This window comes from Stylophora pistillata, chromosome 7, assembly GCF_964205215.1.
Source record: "Stylophora pistillata chromosome 7, jaStyPist1.2, whole genome shotgun sequence".
Taxonomy (NCBI): Eukaryota; Metazoa; Cnidaria; class Anthozoa; order Scleractinia; family Pocilloporidae; genus Stylophora; species Stylophora pistillata.
Genome location: NC_142525.1, coordinates 4,801,146 through 4,822,500, shown reverse-complemented (window position 1 = coordinate 4,822,500; position 21,355 = coordinate 4,801,146). Strand labels below are relative to the sequence as shown.

General features: G+C 38.3%; 1 long non-coding RNA gene across 1 annotated transcript in view; it reads right to left on the bottom strand.

The window, feature by feature from the left end:
• The window catches only part of LOC148726300 (uncharacterized), a 23,463-nt gene extending 2,608 nt beyond the window's left edge, over nt 1-20,855 (bottom strand). Inside the window, exons 1-2 of the long non-coding RNA XR_015989411.1 lie at nt 19,149-20,855; nt 16,874-18,476 (exon numbers count right to left, since the gene is read on the bottom strand). This is a non-coding gene — a long non-coding RNA (uncharacterized LOC148726300). The remainder of the gene's footprint in view (nt 1-16,873; nt 18,477-19,148) is intronic.
• Nucleotides 20,856-21,355: the final 500 nt, after the last annotated feature.

The following is a 21,355-nucleotide window of genomic DNA, read 5'->3' as shown; positions in this document are numbered from 1 at the left end:
AGAAACCGTAAACAGATCCAGCCATTCGCGAAATTCTAACTAAATAAATAAGTGCATTTTCAATTGCCATCTTCCGACTTCTAAGGCCGTTAAAGGCCCGTTTAAACAGTTTCAACATTTGATCAATATTCGTTCGACAAGAGTAGAACGGATGTTGCGGAAATGTTGAACACAAAGATAAACTGTGCGGCGGCATTTCTAGAGGCCTTGCAAAGGTCTTACAAAGGCCTTAAAAAGGCCTTACAAAGGAAAAGTTGAATCGATGTTGAATGAAAATTTAAACCGATTTAAACTTGGTTCAACACGCTTTGACAGCTTTCAAAATTTTTTACGTTTTCAACAATGTTGAAAAAACGCACCGAAATTAGCTTCAACAAATTGTTTAACAATTTTTTTAACCTAATTTCGGTACGTTTTACAAATACATTTAAAAATGCACGCTGGAGCAAATGTTGAAACCTTTTAAACGGGCCTTAAAACTGATTAGCTGTCTGCAAACTTCTTAAGTATAAATTGAAATTCATTTAGTACAATTCCAAACTCGTTAAGTATAACTGTGTACTGAATAAGTTTGTTTTTGATGATCATGACCTGTCACATTACGGATTGATGAATGGACAATTTTTACTATTTTAGTATGATAAGCATACTCAACAAGTTAAAAGTTAGCTGATTGGCTAATTTTGTACTCATTAGTTCATTCCAGATTCTTTTTTGGCATTCCAGAAAGGTTTTAGCCTGTGTTGATATATTTTTCTTATTGATATATTTTGCTGTATCTCTTAAATGCTAATTATACTCGGAGATACTAGCTCTCTCGAGCTATTCTAAATCGAGTTTAAATAAAGTTATATGTATGTATGTATGTATGTATGTATGTATGTATGTACGTGTGTGTGTGTGTGTGTGTGTGTGTGCGTGTATGTATGTATGTATGTATGTATGTATGTATGTATGTGTGTGTGTGTGTGTGTGTATGTATGTATGTATGTATGTATGTGTGTGTGTGTGTGTGTGTGTGTGTGTGTGTGTGTGTGTGCGTGTGTGTGTGTGTGTGTATGTACGTATGTATGTATGAAAGGAAAATTTGTCGAAGAGCTCTTTGTCAAGGAGCCGGCCTTTGCGTTAGTCGGGGAGAGAGATATATTGTGGACACAAGAGGTGACTATCTGACCACAACGACGTGTTAAAAGGCCTTTAAGGTATGTAGAATAAGTTTTGACGAGAAAGAGAACAATGGGCTTTTTGTATTCGCAATCCTTGTGGATAAAACTGATTAAAGTCAAACAAAAGTATTAAAGCAAGTTATATCATGAAGAACGCTCAACCATAAACGTATCATGATTAAATCGATTTTGAATATAATGGATCGCAAAAACTCAACAGCTGTTGACCAAGTAGCCATTCTCAAGCCAATCGAGGAACTCAATCGATTGTAAATACTATGGTACAAACAAAAAATGATCGCTAGAAAGGTTTCGAGGTCTTGTCCTGTCTTTTCCCGCCAATAGTAATTATTTTAATGTATTTCATTGTTTTCTTTAGTCACGTGGTTTTTAATTTTCGCAGTCAGTCACGAAATTTTAAGCTTTGCTTTGCCTTTCGTTTCTCGTCCTTTTGTGGAGTTGATTTAAAGTTTTTTCGAGCTTAACTTTTGCGGCGGCACGGTTGTTTTGAGTGGAGTACGTATAGGCTGAGTTCCCCTTGTGGAGCGCTGAATGGGCCGATCGAGGATAATAAAGAACGACAAAGAACTAGAGGTTTGTGACTGATCTCGTGTTTGGATTTACATACATCACAGGTCCGTATTGGGAAAAACTGTGCCCGAGGTCTTGGATATGGTCACTGATGTGGTGCATTTCTGTATATACAACCTCTTCAACGCATCACTTGATTTTACTTTGAAGAGCAAACTTCTTGGTAGTCCAGCTCCACTTCGAGCAGGTTGAGATGCGATTGTCGCGAACGGCGAGAACGTGGGATGAAATGTTAATAAAGATTTAATGGAAATAAGGAAAGCACGATGCAATACAGTCTCGCTTTACACAGTAGTACTTTAATGATTAACGAATAGAAAGAGTTATTTTTTGGGGCGGGGGAAACACACCTTGCGAATGGCTTCTACTGACACGACACGTTGTGGAAACTTGGCTTATACGATAACGAAAAGAAAAATCTATACGAATGTTGAGTATAATTTTCCTGATCGTTGCACGTACCTAACACTGCAAGCTGTTCAGTTTTTCTTTTCTCGGTAGATAATTTTCATGATCAGTGCACGTAATGCTACTGGATCGACGAACAGTAAACAAGTCGGCTTGCGGCATTCGCGCGGTGTAAATATGTTTTATTTTTCGGGTCTGAGTTTTCGAGGCACCTACGAGAGGGTCTGAGATTTTCGGGTCTGAGTTTTCGAGACATACAGAGGGTCTGAGTTTTTCGGGTCTGGGGTCTAAGTTTTCGAGGTCTGAGTTTTCGAGACACCCGTCCGCTTGTTTTTTTTCTGTAATGGTGTGTTTAATCAGTTTTTCTTCCACCGAAAAGCTGAAGTCGATGAGACTCTTTCCAAATAGACACAGAGATTTAATGCAACTTATATTCAACGAATTCCTTCGGTTACTGTTATGAAATTCTCGGTAGTAATGTCCAAATTCAAGGGACTTGCAAAGAATAGTCTAAAGTGTATTTCTAGAAGAACTCAAAACTTCGCTTAACGCACAAACGAACGAATTGCGGGGAAGAATTCAGATATTAGCGATTGAGAGTCACATTGATTAACGTAATTGTTAACTGCAACTACCTCTCGTTTAACTTTCTGAGTGACTTTTTGGAAGGATTATTAAATTACAAATTGTTTCTAGGCCGCGTTTCAATCTTTTTAACAACAAATCTACTACCACACAATTAATTTCGAAATCAATTCTTTTGTGGAAAAACCAAAGTGATTTGAGAGCGAGGCAAAACAGAATTACTATTATTTATCGCCAAAAGGTCGTGACCGACTGTCTAGCCGGCAAAATGAGATATATTTGTGAAAAAATTACAACGAAGCTTGAGATGTTCTGCAAAGTCACTCAAGCGAAACGGATACCGCCCGCTGTGAGCGGGCTGGATGGGGAGAATACTGCCAATACTGCGCGCCTTCGTGTTTAAATAAAGTTTTACTTCACTTCACTCCTTAGCCCTTCAATATCCTTGTCACCCACGTGACCGTAACCCATCAGTACACCATGTCAGTTCCTAACAAACTTCAAAGGCAAGAACAAACTGAAGAACATTAACACGACAAACGAACCGAACAGAACGACCTCACCTTTACCCACCAATCGAAACCGACCAATCACGACCGACTTACGCCACTTGAGTCTTACAGCCAATAACAGAACCGCAAAACTGAACAATCAGTTTATACTAACTGGTTGCGAACAGGGTTCAAAGGACGAGTTTAGAAAAAATATGCTAAAGTGAAGAAAACTTCAAATATCTGTAATGGCCGAGTTCTAAGCACATTTGAAGGCAAGTTTTCGAACGCACGACTCATTTGTTTAAATCTAAAAACTCAGTAAGTAGTATGTCTTCTTGGACACTTTCCAGAGCAGAGCTAGATAGAAACCTCATCTGATATCCGAAGGAGGCTGGAATCATATAAAGTCTCGATTTGGAATAGGGTCCAGAATAGAATGCTGCCTACAATCAGAAAGTTTTCGAGTTGGACGGAACCCACAATCGAATATCGGCTAAAACCAAATGAAAGTCGGTTTTTTCTCAAGAAAAGACGTTGGATTGCAAATTAAACGTCCCTCTTTGATAAAGGACTCTTGTCTTCAAGTTTCAGAATCATGACACACGATAGGTGTATATTTCTCTCGGGGTGTCCACTAGAGCACGTCGAATGTGTATCATCCTCCAGCAGTAAATAACAGGGTTTAGTATATACTAAAACAGTGGATAGCGTCGAAGGCGCGCTGTAATTGGCTAGTCAAACTCTGAATATCCTATGCTATTTACCTCAGAGCAACTCGGAAAAAAAATGGCGTCCCGGTTTGCATCCGTGACAATCGAAGAGATCACTCAAATTAACGACGAAGCAGTCCCTGAAAACACAAAGGAAGCGACTAAATTTGCTTTGGCCGTGTTTAAAGGTAATGGTTTCAATTTTTAACCCAGAGTTCATCGATAAAAACCAATTAGAAAAGTATTGTTTACAAATGCAAATTAATATTGCGCGGCTTGTTGTTTCAGTCCTTTCCGCGCGGGAAAATGTCGGAATGTATGAATTAAAATATATTTTTGGTGGTGTATATTATCTCACTGTTTTAGTATATACTAAAACAACTATTCACCCCAGTGTCGGTAGTTAGCGGTGGATATTTACCTCGCCGCTTCGCGGCTTGGTAAATACCCACCACTAACCACCTCCACTTCGGTGATTAGTTGTTAATTAGCGATGAATTAAAGAACATCAGCGTATACGTGTAAATCTGAAGGTTAGCAATAACTATGTTGGGGCCACTGATTGCACTGGCAGCCAAAATGACAAACTGTGGGGAATAACAAACTAAAAACGCAAAGTAAACGTACAAAATACCGAGAGCAGTTTTCATGTTCCTTGCCAAATTTCTCATCTCACTATTTTGTCTGGATCGTGCTTGTCGTTGTTGTACTTGCCGGACTCAAATTTGTCTTTTGTGGCGTCGTGTGATATAATAAATCTTACAATAGATAGCTGTAGTGACCCCGAGGCAAATGGTTCCCATAGTTGATACTATTGCCGAGAGTATAACAAAAGGAAAGAGGAACAAAGCAAAGGATGAAATCAAAGTAAAAGTCCCATGAAAATGACCACTCCAACAGCCCGCTTGTGAGTAACAAGTGATTGGTATCTGAGATGAGGTTGAATTATCAGGAGTCTGTCCACGATAATGGCCATGATATTCAAGAATGAAGGTATAGCAAAGAAACTTAAAACGACATAGATTCCTAAAAGAAGGTGCAGTCTGGATTCTAAACCTGAGACCATTTGATAAATAATGAGAGATCATTAGAATGCCTTCACTATCAAACCAACACCAACATCAGATATTATTATTATTATTATTATTATTATTATTATTAGCTCAAAAATGGTTGCATATATGTTTGCTGAAGTTCTGGTTTGCGAAATACGAACTATATGCAACAACTGGGTCATTTCTTTTTACTTTAACTCGACGTAAGTGCCAGCGTAGAGGCTGAGAAGTTTTCATCCTTTTTCCTTATCTTAGCCGGGTGTTTGTTTGTTACGAAAGTGAAGTAAACAGCTGTTGTCTTTCTCTTCGAATCCTTCATTTCTAATGACGATGCTGTTTTCGTTATTTGAATAACGGTCGTAAAGATTTGACGAATACTTTAATTGATATGAGTGCAATTATTGAAATTAAAGCAATCTGCATTTTTGATAGGATGAAAAGAAAAGAGAACAGCTGCCAACTTCATATGTCGAGCAAAACGGAAAACTGATTCAAGCCAGGGAGTAAAAATCCTCGGCCTCATCTCTGCACTTGACTTACATCGACTCAATGTCAATTGACTGTTATTGTATTTTATTGAGAGAAATCTCGGAAAATCCTATTGTGCCATTTTTGAGATAAAAAGATCCACTTTGTAATCAACGTCTATCAAATGTAATATTAAAAAGATACTATTAATTCGCTAAGCTGCAGCGCCTCATTGATGGGAGGTCTACAATACATCTCTCACACCTTGATTGACGCAAATCGTGGTCCCCATGCAGTGACAATAGCCTCTGTGTCGAATTCTGTCTTTCGAGGGATGATTGTACTTAATCTTTGTACCAACACTTACTATAAGCAGCAATTCATCGCTGAATCATCACGTCTGAGTTAAACTGTGAAATATTGCTTAACAGTTATCCAAAAGTCTCCGAGTTTGAAAATGTCCATTTGACTTTTGTTGTAAACTGTCTTTTTAACAATTATATCTGCTACGCAGCCATCATGTTAAACGTCGTTACAATCTATGTGATCGCAAAAACGTCTGCGTTACCAAAACCCTTGAAAACATTGCTACTGAGTGTTGCTGTATCTGATTTTGGCGTTAGTTTGATAGTGGAGCCCTTCTTTTTTTCATTTTTTATCAAATGGTTACAGCTTCTAATCCAAGCTGCATCTTCTACTTGGGATTCGTGTTGGTTATTGGGTTGTTTTTCACTGCTTCGTTCTTCAATGTCATGGCCATCAGTATTGACAGAAACTTGGAAATTGAACGTCATCTAAGATACCAAGCAATTGTGACTCACAAGCGGCTTGTTAAAGTGGTCATTTTTATATGGACATTAAGTGCATTCTCATCCTCTACTTTTTTCCTCTTTCCTTATGCCGCACTCATAACAGTTGTGTCATCTATTAGAACCATTTGCCTCACGGTCAGTTCAGTAATTAACTGGAAGATTCGTTTAGTTACACAACGCCATGAAAGGCAAATTCACGTCCAGCAAGTACAAGAACCAGGGGCACAACCCAGGCGACAACATAGCGAGATGAGAAATTTGGTAAGGATCATGAAAATTGCTATCACTGCTTTCTACAAAACTTTGCGTTTTTAGCTTGTGATTTTAGTTTCTTTATCCTTTTGACTGCCCTGGCAATTACCGGCCCCAATATTTTTCTAACAACCCTTTCACTTTACGCACAGTCAAACGTTGATGTTTTCAAATTAATCATTAAACCCTGTTACTTATTGCTGGAGAATGAAACAGATTCGACACACTATTATGGATACACTACTAAAACTATACGTCAATCGTGATTTATGATTATGGACCGTGAAAACTAGAGTCCTTCATCTGAGAGCGAGATTAATTTTGCAACCCGTCCATCTGAATTTAGCTCTGTCAGAACTGAATTTCGACTTTATTCTGGGGTCTGTGAATTGTAATTGCCCGCTCACATTCATCAAATCGTTTAACCAGAGAAGCACATGATTAAACCATGTCTTAGCATTAAATAAGTTGTTAAGAAAACCCCACAACCATTAACGCATCATAAGTAAATATAATTTTTAGATAAAATAATCAAGTTCATTTTACATGTATGTCGTATTTCACGTCGAGAAAACTCCGACAAATTTTATGGCGCCATTTCCGATTTAAACGGACCTCAAATCGAATAGCGCCCGAAAAAAATTATCGTAATTGAAACGAAACTTTCAATTCGCTAAGTTTCTCCTCATCACTACAAGGAATTACTTTCAAATTGAGCTTAACAGTTGAGAGCATGATGAAGTGTCTTAGCTTTCAAAAAGCAACTATAATTAATATCATGATCTAAATCAACTTGTGGCTCTTCTCGTAAACAGTTATAAATTGAGATGCGCTGCGGTTGATAAATAAACGATATCCGTAGAGTGCATCACAACTTTTAAACAGCTAGATTTTGATTTCATTCTTTCGATAAGAGCAAACTCCATTAAATTGGCAACTTGGTTCTGGAATCGATAACAGTCCAAAAAAGTTTAAACAATGTTCCTTTCAAACAACAAACATATGAAATACATATATATGAACTGCGGTTATGAAACGTACATGTGCACGATCCTTCGCAGTAAAGCACTATTTAAGCAATAGTGAAAATCAGACCTGAAAAAAATTCAGGCCTGTACGGGATTCGAACCACTGACCTCTGCGATACTAGTGCAGCGCTCTACCAATTGAGCTAACAGCGCTCTACCAATTGAGCTAAAAAAAAACATATGAAATACATATATATGTATTTCATATGTTTGTTGTTTGATTTATCATCTACGGGTTTATGTCGAATTAATTTGATGACCTGCTCCCAGTTGGCTTGTTAGCTCAATTGGTAGAGCGCTGCACTAGTATCGCAGAGGTCAGTGGTTCGAATCCCGTACAGGCATGAATTTTTTTCAGGTCTGATTTTCACTATTGCTTAAATAGTGCTTTACTGCGAAGGATCGTGCACATATACGTAATGTTCCTTTCGTTCCACAATGAAATTCATTTACTCTGGGGTCAAAAAATGCTCGCCAAACGCACCATACTAACCGAGCACTCACACTCATTTTGGCGCTGTGTAGTTACACCTATGTTTCTAAGTGCATTCACGAATAACATGCAAACATACAATACCGCATGGGCATTTCCTTCTCTCTTTCCCTTCTACTCACGTAATGGCTAGATTTGTGCCCACGAATCTAGATTTGTGTTGTTCGCACATGCCTAATATATAGATTTAGCAAGGCCTAAAAGCGGAGCTCCCAATAAGCGAAAATTTTGCAATAAAATTTCTCTACATATATTAAAAATTTTTGGTAAAAACTTCATTCGTATAAATTTAACCCATTGACACTTACGTGTAACACATGCCTGTAAAAAGTCAAAATTTTGGAGAAACCAAGAATGCAAACATAATGCGCAGTAAATTTTTAAAGATCATCTTTTCCAAAAAACAAGCTCCAGTGAAAGAAGACTAATTAAAGAACTTATTTCCGACGAAAAAAACGATAGGTGCATATTACGTTTTAACTAAAAGATCAAGATGAAAGATAAAAATCGCTATTTCAAAATGGAATATGCGAGTTTGTCGGCTGTTCCGAAAACGCGGAGTGCGGAGTGCGGAGTGCGGAGTGCGGAGTGCGGAGTGCGGAGTGCGGAGTGCGGAGTCTAAAAAAAATAAATTAAAAAAAAAAAACAAGGCTGTTCCGAAAACGCAGAGTGCGGCATGCGGAGTGCGGAGTGCGGAGTGCGGAGTGCGGAGTGCGGAGTGCGGAGTGCGGAGTGCGTTGTATAAAAAAAAAATAAAAAAAAACAATGAAAAGAATAATTAAATACATAAATAAACTAGAAATAGAAATTTAAGATATAAAAATAGTAATTATTAAAAAAACTCACGGCGCCTGAAGTGGACTGTTCATTAAGTATATTTAACTAAGATTTTTAAAGTTAGCAGCTCACTTTTACGGAAAAAAAAGTAAAGCACAGTCAAGTTTTGACCATGTCTAGAAAATGTGAGAAATTACACCTTCCGGTTTCGCTGGAAAGCTGTATTGCCTCGAAACAATCTCAAGCTTTGCTTTCCAAAAATAAACTATCCGTGTGAATTAACCCTTGAACCATTCTCACAACTTGTCAACTGCGAGTCCTAAAGTTCTCGCAAAGCTCAATCTAAAACCATGAAAGATATTCAGCCCTGAAAAATAGTAAGATAAAAAATGTAGATTGACAAATAGAGAAACAAGTCAATCCACAGGTAAAGTTGCACTTTGAGAAATAAAATTATAAAATTAAATGTTTTCCCAAAAAAGCCATTTAACTGCACAGGGTTGCTTGTCTTGTCAATTCCACGTGCAACTACCGTGACTGCGGCCATGTATTTCTCTTTCTTTTCTGCTAGAGTCTAATATCTTCTCCGGAAGAAAATTACTGATTTTAAGCTGGAAATAAAGTTAAGTTGGTACACAGTACTTGAAGGCTTTTAACGCAAAACAGAGTAAACAAAATACCCTTTTTCCCGATGTTTTCGCTCACCATCTTCCGAGCTATGACCCAACTAACCGAACACTTGGAGAAGGTTAAAGATAAGTTGTCTCCCCTAGCCCAGGCATTCAATCAATTGACATGGAAAGGCATATGACGGGGATAAACGTACTTAATACATTCATTTAAAGCTGGTAATAGGTGGTAAAAGTGAACTGCTAACTCAAGGTAAGAGTGAACTGCTAACTATGAAAATCTTGGGTTAAATATACCATATGAACAGTCCACTTCAGGCGGCATGAATTTTTTTAATAATTATTATTTTTATTTCCTAGATTTCTATTTCTAGTTTATTTATGTATTTAATTATTCTTTTCATTGTTTTTTTTTTATTTTTTTTTATTAGATTCCGCACTCCGCACCCCGCACTCCGCACTCCGCACTCCGCACTCCGCACTCCGCACTCCGCACTCCGCACTCCGCACTCCGCACTTCCGCAATAGGAAGCACGACTAAAATGGCCAAGAAATATTTCGGGACGACAGATTTATTCAAAATAGTTTTTGATTTGCTGTTATAAGCGAAAAACGTACGAATTTCTTGCGTGTACAAAGCCCACGCGGTAAAATTCATCATGCTTAGATCGTTGTTTACTTGCCCCAGAAATTGCGCAGCGTTATGTTGAAAATTCTGAAAAAACTTCGCTTTGACGTAAAATCTTCTTTTAAACAATACCTTTTAACACATTGTTACTCGAACATAACATGATGTTTACCGGGCCATCGAATCGTCAAATTGTCCCTAGGCCCTGCTTAAAGTCCGAAAGTTCGGTTTTCACTTTACGTCCATAATTCACATCGTCTTAGAGAATCGTACTGTTGTTGACTCGATAGCTTATTCTGTCACCTTTAAGACCTTGATATCCATTCTTTTCCAAGCAGAGTATTCTATAGCATTGTTACTTTACATTCTGAGCTCCACAAGGTCTAACTCGAGCACAAATGAATGAAAAATCCGACCTGAAAATTTAGAGGGTCGGCCGCGCGGACGCCATATTTTCAAATTTGATCATATAGTATTTTCGTGATAACATACATGACAGAGGGCACATACGTACGTACGTATGTACGTACGCTCGGTCAGTCACGTGACAACCAAACGAAAATAGGTTGACCATATTCCATGGGAATGGGGCTCTGCTCCACGCGCGCTTCGCGCTCGTGGGAGCCCCGCTAATAGAGAAATTTTTCCTCACAGACGAACGGTCACCTGAAATGGCCATAATGTGGCGGTTTGAAATCCCAGCATTGGACCAGAGAGTGATGGCAGTAGCTTTTACACAATGGTTTGTGCAAGTTTAGATAAACGCACTTCTTCGAAGATACCGTCTTATCATTTTAGCAAAGCTGTGTATTCCAAACGTTCGTGCTTCGTATAAAAACTGCATCTTCGGCTGTGCTGTTTTTCTTCGGATACTGGAAAAAAGTAGTGCAGTTTGGATTGACTTTCTGCAGGTATAACTTCAGCGCCTTATAGCTAGGCGACCTTTATCTTGGGTTTCATACACCCTTGCTTCTTTTTCTGTGCTTTCTACATCGTTCAATCCTCCTGAATGTTTCTTTGGTATTTAATCTTGGCTCGGTGTTGCCTACCTTCGCCCAGCCGCATCGATTTCTAACTTGAAGCTCTCCTTTGGCAAGCTTCTTTGAAAAGGACAACATGAAACCAAACGTTCCTCAGCAGGGAATGTGGTTGGAACAAGGAAAATACATCGCTAGATCTCAGCTACCTGAGGTCTTCCTCCTCGATAGCAAGTTTATGTGAGACATTTTCTTTGCCGCCTAGCTTAGGGATTTTTATTCGTTTATCTAGCATTAGGCTTGATCTCGAAAATCTTGGATCAGTGGAAAATTTTAAACTCTCTTTTTAAAAGGACGGGGTTGGGAATCGGGGCATCTCCTTATCGAGTGACGAGTAACGCAATCCCAGAAAGGTAGATTTGCCGTAATTCTCGCCCTTTTTCGTTCTGGGTTCAGCAGATTTGGTGTAATCTTCGCCCTTTTTCGTTCTGGTTTCAGCAAAGAACCAACGTAGATTTTGATCTAGCAGGCCGAGTACCACTTCAATCAAGCGGGATTTGAATTTGTTTTCCTGTACACCAAGCTGTAATTAACAGAAAAAGAAACGGTCTACCACAATTCGCTTTTTGTAGAACTCGAGTCTTTTTAACCTCTAATAATGATAAACGCCCACAAAGCAACAAAGCATTAAATGGGGCTCCACGTTCACAAAAAGCATTTTACTCAGTGGTAAAGACTTCAACAACTAATTTTGTCCTATAGAGGTTTTGCACAGCAGCCATGTTGGATGGCAGGAACAATGAAAATAATTTGCATAAGAAATGAATTTATTCCCATGGAAAAAATAATCTATTGTTCCTGCCATCCAACATGGCTGCTGTGCAAAACCTCTAGTTTTAGCATTATTGAAGCTTATTAATTTGCATCTGAGTAGCCGACAGATGGCGTGAAATTCTCTATCAATCACTTTGCGATGTAAAATGAATCTAACACAATCCTCAGTGGTAAAGACTTCAACAACTAATTTTGTCCTATTTTTAGCATTACTGAAGCTTATTAATTTGCATCTGAGCAGCCAACAGATGGCGTGAAATTCTCTACCAATCACTTTGCCATGTAAAATAAAACTAACACAATCCTTGGCTGCGTTTGACAGCCTTCATTTGCAAACTTCTCTTTACTTGTGGACACTATACATTCATAGTCCTATCATTTTCTGTTTTTTTCTTTTTTGTCCATCTTTACTTACTAACGTCAGACAGGCTAAACGTCTTCCATTGACACGTACACCATTCCATATTTCGATTTTAATTACATGTATTGATGTTACCGAAAAAATGCTCTCATTTTTAATTGACATCTACCGTCAACATGAACACTAAGACAAAAATTTCCTGTATTCCTTAAATACTTGTTACAGGATTATTTTTTCATTTAATTTCTGGCATGAATTTCTTTAGGTTGAGACTGAGACATTACTCGGCCATTTCTCGACTTTCTCGCGGCAGTTTATGAACTGAACCGAACTCGATATTCGTCGGGGGGGGGGGGGTGCATGGGCGGTTGGAACGCGAGTCGAACGCGATCTGAAGTAATGGGAGGGGGGTTTCCATGATTATTTTCCTCCAGAAAATATTCCTAAGTTCCTCGTAAACGACTGAAAACTCTCTAATTATGGATTGCTCAAATTAATGGTATATATAAAAAAATTACGCACTTCCGATTGACTGAGAACGAGTGCATTTGTATAGGAAATAACATCATTACTGGTGCACTTTGGCGCGAGTAAATTTTCCATAAAAAATTTCATGAAACTGTGGGACAAAATGAATACATGTATAAACAAGAATATGTCAAGCACGCTTTCAATTAACTGACTTTGATGTTTCGCTTACTCCTTTTGATAAAAGAAAAATATGTTAATGACAGTGTTCCTTCATATAACCTTTATAAGGTTTTAAACCCATCTCTAAAATGAAATGTCTTGCAGAATTAAACAGATAATTTGTTTTAGTTCAAGCTAGCGCCAAGAAAAAGCGGCACTTGAATCTTTTTAAAAACATTAAAATGCTAGAGTTAAAGACATCTTGAATGAATTCGTACAGATGGCTTCAATTGTCTTATATCCTCGTGATTGACAACTTTATAATTTTAATTGCATTGGTTTTAGAACCACGGTAGTTTTGATGCTTAGCTCTCATGGCGGAAACATATTGCGAAGACCTCGAAAGCTTTTTTTTCCCAAACCATACGCATTTTGAAGACTTTCGTCTGACACTTGTCATTAACTGTATCATCAACGGTTATCTGTCGTATACAACCATCATTTTAAACATCGTCACCATCCTTGCAATAACAAAAACTACGTCTTTGCCTAAGCCTTTGAGAACATTGTTACTGAGTTTGGCTGTCTCGGATGTTGGCGTTGGTTTATTGGCCCAACCGCTCCACATTTATGACCTGGTCAGCTGGTTGCAACAAAAACGTATGGACTGCATTTCTTACCAGGCATTTTTCGCCATTATAGATGTTTTTTGTTTATCTTCGCTCTTTAATGTTGTAGCCATAAGTGTGGACAGGTTCTTCGCCGTTCACCTTCATCTCAGATATCAAGAGCTTGTTACTCACAAGCGCGTCATTGCAGCGGTGACATCAATATGGCTTTTCAGTGCAATTACTTCTTCAGTTGTCTTTTGGGTTCAATTGTTTATTATTCCACAAGTAATATGGTCTGTGAGTATGACTGTCTGCCTTATCATAATACAAATTGTATGCTGCAGGATTTATATAGTCTTAAAGCGACACAAAAACCAGATTCAAAACCTTCAAATCCAAGAAGTACAACAGGTAGTTCAAAATAGCGGTATATCTAACTTTTTGAGGCTAAGAAATTCAGCTCTTGGAACATTTTACGTATGTATTGTGCTATTGATTTGTTATTTGCCTTCTTGTATTCTTTATATTTTACTCCTGGCTCACCCCTCAACTTCGATTTCTTCATACAAAGCTAGGCACTGCACAATGACTCTGTTTTTCTTTAACTCATCTTTGAACCCTGTCATATACTGCTGGAAGTTGGGACCCATTCGTGTTACTCTCATTGACATACTGCGAGGCATCATCAATCGATTTAGACAATAATTTTGGTCAGGTTTGTTTCTGATGCCAATTCACTTTGCGTGAGATACGAAACGCTTTAGAGAAAAACTTATAATGAGCCACCAAATGGAGACCATGATGGTTCAAAATAAGAGCCTCGACCATCGTCAACTTAATGTTGATCTGACAACTGAAGGAGAGGGAACTTATACGGTTAGGAAAATTATGGAATGGAACACAAAAAGAAGAAAAAAAATCTACTGGCTTCGATGGTTGTCCATTGGACTAAAATTCTCCACTTGTCAACGGTAACATGGACACTTGAATATAAAAAGCAAAGACAAGAAGTTTTACATCTTATGCTAGTTGCACAAAATGCAAGGAGCTATACCCTTTTTAAGTAAACGTTTAGTCCGTCTTGAATCGCAATCTGTGCTAATCTTCGCTGTTCTCGGCCATCATTGTCTTTTGAGCATATTCGTGACTGTTATTTTTTTGGGAGCTGAAAATACTTCATATGACGTGGCTTTTTTAAAAATAATTCCGGCTGGCGGGAGATCAGTTAACTTTGGACAAACTATGATATTACATTTCAACCTCGCTCTCAGGAAAATTCCCTAGAAACAAGGTTGGTCAGAGTAGGACCACAGAATTCCGGATTGCGAATCGCGTGTTCAGACCCTGCTTTTTTACAGTAACAGAACCATACATGAAGTTAACGTGCCTTTAGAAATTTACGGATTCCCTGTACAGAACCCCCACATGCAGAAGACAAAGAACACTTTATTTCAGAACTGTCAAACTTTGGAATTCCTTAGAGTTGTCGCTCAAGTGGAAACGGACATGAAAAATTTAAGATGCTGCTTAAACAAAAAACTGATTTTAACCTTTTAAGAGAGAATTGATTTCTTTTTTGACATTAAGTTTAACATTTATTTGTATGTATGTATATTCTAAGCGCACAATGTAACTATCTTAAAAAGCCCTCTTGGCGCGAATAAAGTATTTTAGTTGGTATTTGTTTTTCGATGTTTCCAAGTTGTTAGTTTTCGCGATTTTTATTCCCATTATTTTCTTATTACCGTGTTAGACATTTTAATCGCTTGTTGTGGTTGAGAATAATAAGTTTCATAGGTGGTCGTGTTTGTGTTGAGCTGTCCTTGGGTTTTTTTTCCCACACTGAAGATCCTGGTTGTGAGCGCGATTCTCGGGCGCAGCTCGATCGTTGGCGTTTAATTGGTTCCTTGGTGCTCGCCAAGTACTTTGGAGCGAGCCACCCAAATTCCCCCTTTGCAAATAGAACGGATACACTATGTAAACTCCCACGGTCAGCTAATCCAAACATGTCTGCGATTTTTGTATTTAATACGTGGGCTCTCCTCGCTAAATCGAGAAGGAAAAAAATATCTGAAGCATTGCGGTAGTCGAAGCTGTAGTAGCTCTCGTGAAGAGAATAAAAAGAGAAGAGTCCAGAGTCTCGATACCTCTCGCTAAACGATCAAGCGAGTTGCTAACCTCACTACACAGTGGCACTCACTGGCAACCCTTTTAAAGGTTTCGGCAGCGCAGATGTCTTTGCGATTTGCATAATTTGTGAAAATATTCAACAATGATAGCAGTGTAGCAAATAAAACTGTTCAAAACGCAGTTTACGATAAATGTTGATTGGAGTTTATCTAATTCTGATATTTGTGGGTGGGTCCTGAGAATTTTTTCGCAGTTTTATTCTGCCCTGATGACCCAGTGCTGAATTGCCACTTAGTACGTGTTAGGTGAAGACTAGGGCACTTACCACACCAAAGAGAAATTTGACGAAGAGCTGTTTTTTCAAGGAGCAGGTAATTTGCGTATTTTGTATTTTGGACTTGAAAGGCAATTAATTCCACCCACAATGTCATTTTAAACTTCCTGAGGACAAGGAAGAAGTTTCCTTGAGGTGTGGAGAATATGTTTCGAAGAGAAAGCGAACGAGGTGGTTTTTGTTTTCGGAATCCCTGTAGATAAAATGATTAAAGCTAAGCAAAAGTATCGAGGTAAGTATATATTTGTTTCGACATAAAATAAAAACTTTGTCCTTTCTTAATGTGAGAACCAAATGTGGGAAAACAAAACGCCATTATTTCTTTCATGGTCTCGAAGATGGCTAGATAAAGTTTCCCTAAAGCTAGTAAAACATTTGAAAATCACCGTTGAAAATCACAAATTGAATATCTGACAGGTCTGATATTGGAAATTTTATACACCGATTGCCGCAATTAACGATATTCACCGATCTGTGTTCCAAATAGTAAAGAGTGTCACCGGCTAAAGCTCTGAGCGGCTACATTCATAGCGCTCAGAGACCAAGTTTTACGGTTGCAGTCGAACGATTCTGCCTCAAATTGTGATCCAAACGATTACAATTTGAAATAGTGGGCGCGGGATGGCAGCAACCGCTAGTGTTATGGGAAAATCCCGTTAAGAAGGTTTTTGGGACGGTCTCAGAAGATATTCGATTAATTTTTTTCTTAATTCGAGGATTCCCTTAGTTGAACTGAGATTAGGCCTTGCCGCTCAGAGAATTTCAACCAATTTAATCTTGGTGTTTCCAAATTGTTATTTTCTCAAGTACTGTGCGCATTCAAAACTAATCCCTCGTATGGACGGAGAAATACAACTTAGCTATGCAGATTGAGTGATTTTTTTTTTGGTATATTCGTACCTTTTCAATCCTCTCTATCCTAGCCGTGGCCATTTCATGATTGAGAACATGACAGTTCTCTCCGCCTTTTCACGGCAAAGTCGCTCTGCATTATAAGGAACTTCCTCTAAAAACCTCTTAGAACGGTCTCATAAAAACTCCTTCAGAGAGACTCTTAGTTGAGGTGAGACCTCGATTCTGAGAGAATTTAAATTAATTAAAGTTTCAAGTCTATGATCTCCCTAATTTAAATCCTTCTCTTTTATACATCAGCCTTTGTGGCCGTGCCAATATACTGTTTACGAAAAGAGCTCTAAATTAAGTTATATTGAATGTTCCTAGTTCCTCGTATTTATGCGGAACTACAGATCAGCGATGAAGTCGCTTTTTGTAGACTGGAGTCCTTTTAATCTCTAATAACAATAAATGCTCTCAAACAAAGGAAATTTAAAACGTTTCGTCAATATTCTCTAAGTACAGCATTAAATGGGGTTCCACGTTCACAAACATTTTCCTCAGTGGTAAAGGCTTCAACAACTAATTTCGTCCTATTTTTAGCATTATTGAAGACTATCAAGTTGCATCTGAATAGCTGACAGATGGCGTGAAATTCTTTACCAATCACTTTGCGATGTAAAATGAAATTAAGTCAATCCCTAGCTGCATTTGAAAGCCCTCATTTGAAAACTTCTCTTTACTTCTGGACAAAATAAACCTATAGTCCCGTCATTTACCGTTTCTTTTTTCATTACTTCCTTACTTACTGACTCTACCAAGCTAAAAGTCTTCTATAGGCACACACATAATTCCATATTTCACTTTTCATTTACATGTACTGATGGTACAAAAAAAGAACAAACAAAAAAACAAGCTCTCGTTTTCAATTTACATCTGCTATTAACAAGAACAATAAATAAAATTTTCCTGTATTCCTTTCGTGTTGCAGGATTATTTTTGACCAAATACCATGCATGGTATAAACTACGATATTAGTAAGCAAGTTCTCGACTTTTTCTGGGCTAAGTGCTGTTCGTGAACTGAACTGGATTCGATATTATACACTTCTGATTGGCCGAAAACGGTTCTATTTCTTTTGGTAAAAACAATATTCCTCGTGCAGTTTGGTTTTATAAGTGCGAGTAAATTTTTCAAAGAGCAACAGAGTTGCACGAAATCGTAAGACAAGTGCAGTTTGTAGTCTTTGAAAAACTGTTAAGCGCTTATTTACGCAAAATGCACGAGAAATCATGTTATTAACTATTTTAAATAATTTGCATGAGAAAGGCGTCACAGAAACTAAAAGCAGACAGAATTTTGACAGCACGCGTAATTTTTCCATGTTTGTTATTATTTAAAGACTAAAAATCGACTAACAATTTTGTTGTATTTGAAAAATACGATCATGCTTATTTACACCAAACTTTACTCGAAATTATTTTATCATCTTTACAACCTAGCATCTTTTTTACCTTAGCTATCTCATTTTAAGGAGTTTGCCGGAACATCCCGAACACCTGCGAGATCCGCCACAGATAGATCATGTATTCCCCCAAACTCCCTCTTTCCCTCACAGCCATAAAATGCTCGGTCTCTGAGGATGTTTATTCAGTTTATTCAGACCAACCTAATAATAGAGAAGAACATGTCAAGCACTCTTTCAGTTAATGGACTATAATGTTTCTCTTACTCATTTTGATAAATGAGCAATATGTTAATGAAAGCGTTCCTTCATATAACATTTTTTAGATTTTAAATCCATCTTTAAACGAAATATCTTGTAGAATTAAACAGATGATTTGTTTTAGTTCAAGCTAACGCCGAGTGAAAGCAATACTCGAAGCTTTTTTAAAACCCTCAAAGGCCAGAGTAGAAGAAATTTTGAATGAATTCGTGCAGATGGCTTCAATTGTCTTATATTCTCGTGATTGACAACTTTATAATTTTAATTGCATCGTTTTTAGAGCCACGGTAGTTTTGACGCTCATCTCTCATGGCAGAAACAATTTGCGACGACCTCAACAAGTCTTTTTTTCCGAGCCGTACGCAATTTGAAGACCTTCGTTCGACAGTTCTTACTAATTGTGTCATCAACAGCTTTCTGTCTTATGCAACCATCATTTTAAACATCGTCACCATCCATGTGATAACAAAAACCGCGTCTTTGCCTAAGCCTTTGAGAACATTGTTACTGAGTTTGGCTGTCTCGGATGTTGGCGTTGGTTTGTTGGCCCAACCGCTCCACATTCATAACTTGGTCCGCTGGTTACAACAAAAACATATCGACTGCATTTCTTACCTGGGATTGTCCGCCATTATACATTTTTTTTGGTGTATCTTTGTTCTTTAATGTTGTAGCCATAAGTATGGACAGGTTCTTAGCTGTTCACCTTCATCTCAGATATCAAGAGCTTGTTACTCACAAGCGCGTCGTTGCAGCAGTGACATCTATGTGGATTTTCAGTGCAGTTTTTTCTTCAGTTGTCTTTTGGGTTCAATTGCTTATCATTCCACTGGTAATGTGGTATGTGAGTTTGACTGTCTGCCTTATTATAATACCAGTTGTATGCTGGAGGATTTATATAGTCTTAGAGCGACACAAAAACCATATTCAAAACCTTCAAATCCAAGAGGCACAACGGGGAGTTCAAAATAGCGACATATCTAACATTTTGAGGCTTAGAGAGTCAGCTCTTGGAACATTTTACGTATCTATTGTGCTATTGATTTGTTATTTTCCTTCTTATATTCTTTCTATTTTACTCCTGGCTCACCCCTCAGCTTCGACTTCTTCATACAAAGCTTGGCAGTGCGCAATGACTCTGTTTTTCTTTAAATCATCTTTGAACCCTGTCATATACTGCTGGAAGATGGGACCCATTCGTCTCACTCTCATTGACATACTGCGGGGCATCATCAATCGATTCAGACAATAATTTTGGTCGGTTTTGTCTCTGATGCCGATTTACTTTGTATGAGATAAGAACCGTTTTAGAGAGACGCTTAGAATGAGATACCAAGTAGGAACCAAATGTGGGAAAACAAAACGCCATTATTTCTTTCATGGTCTCGAAGATGGCTAGATAAAGTTTCCCTAAAGCTAGTAAAACATTTGCCATTTTATTCACCCATCGGTACGGATTTCATCACCGTTGAAAATCACAAATTGAATATCTGACAGGTCTGATATTGGAAATTTTATACACCGATTGCCGCAATTAACGATATTTACCGATCTGTGTTCCAAATAGTAAAGAGTGTCACCGGCTAAAGCTCTGAGCGGCTACATTCATAGCGCTCAGAGACTAAGTTTTTGCGGTTGCAGTCGAACGATTCTGCCTCAAATTGTGATCCAAACGATTACAATTTGAAATAGTGGGCGCGGGATGGCAGCAACCGCTAGTGTTATGGGAAAATCCCGTTAAGAAGGTTTTTGGGACGGTCTCAGAAGATATTCGATTATTTTTTTTCTTAATTCGAGGATTCCCTTAGTTGAACTGAGATTAGGCCTTGCTGCTCAGAAAATTTCAACCAATTTAATCTTGGTGTTTCCAAATTTTTATTTTCTCAACTACTGTGCGCATTTAAAACTAATCCCTCGAATGGACGGAGAACTACAACTTAGCTATGCAGATTGAGTGATTTTTTTTTTGGTATATTCGTACCTTTTCAATCCTCTCTATCCTGGCCGTGGCCATTTCATGATTGAGAACATGACAGTTCTCTCCGCCTTTTCACGGCAAAGTCGCTCTGCATTATAAGGAACTTCCTCTAAAAACCTCTTGGAACGGTCTCATAAAAACTCCTTCAGAGAGACTCTTAGTTGAGGTGAGACCTCGATGCTGAGAGAATTTAAATTAATTAAAGTTTCAAGTCTATGATCTCCCTAATTTAAATCCTTCTCTTTTATACATCAGCCTTTGTGGCCGTGCCAATATACTGTTTACGAAAAGAGCTCTAAATTAAGTTATATTGAATGTTCCTAGTTCCTCGTATTTATGCGGAACTACAGATCAGTAAATTTTTTTTTTTGTTGCAGAGAGAGGCTGATGTTGATTCGGTAGTCATAGATTACATCCAGCCACTAATTGCAGTGTCGGACATTAGTACTCGCCCGCTCGCCAATGCGAGTGTGAAAAGTGTCGGGCGAGTGCAAATTCTCGATCACTCGCCCGTTTGGAAGAACCTCGGTCTGCCAAGTGCTTGACGACGTTGCAAGCAAATCGTTTGCCGTACTTTCCCAGCTTTCTGATCATTGCGTGTTCTCCCGTAAACTGATCGCGTACAGAATAAAAATGCGGAAATATATTTCTGGAGTCTCCAAAGTAGTCGAAGAGAAAAAGAAGGAAAAGGCCCCGAAAGCTACCTGTGATCAGTCGAAGGAATATGGAAAGACGCGGGGGTGGTGTGGTGGGGGGGGGGGGGGGAGGTAAACTTTTGGGCGAGTGAAAACTGGTCTTGGCGAGTGCATTTTGAGGGTCACCCTGAATTGTTATTGTTGGAGAT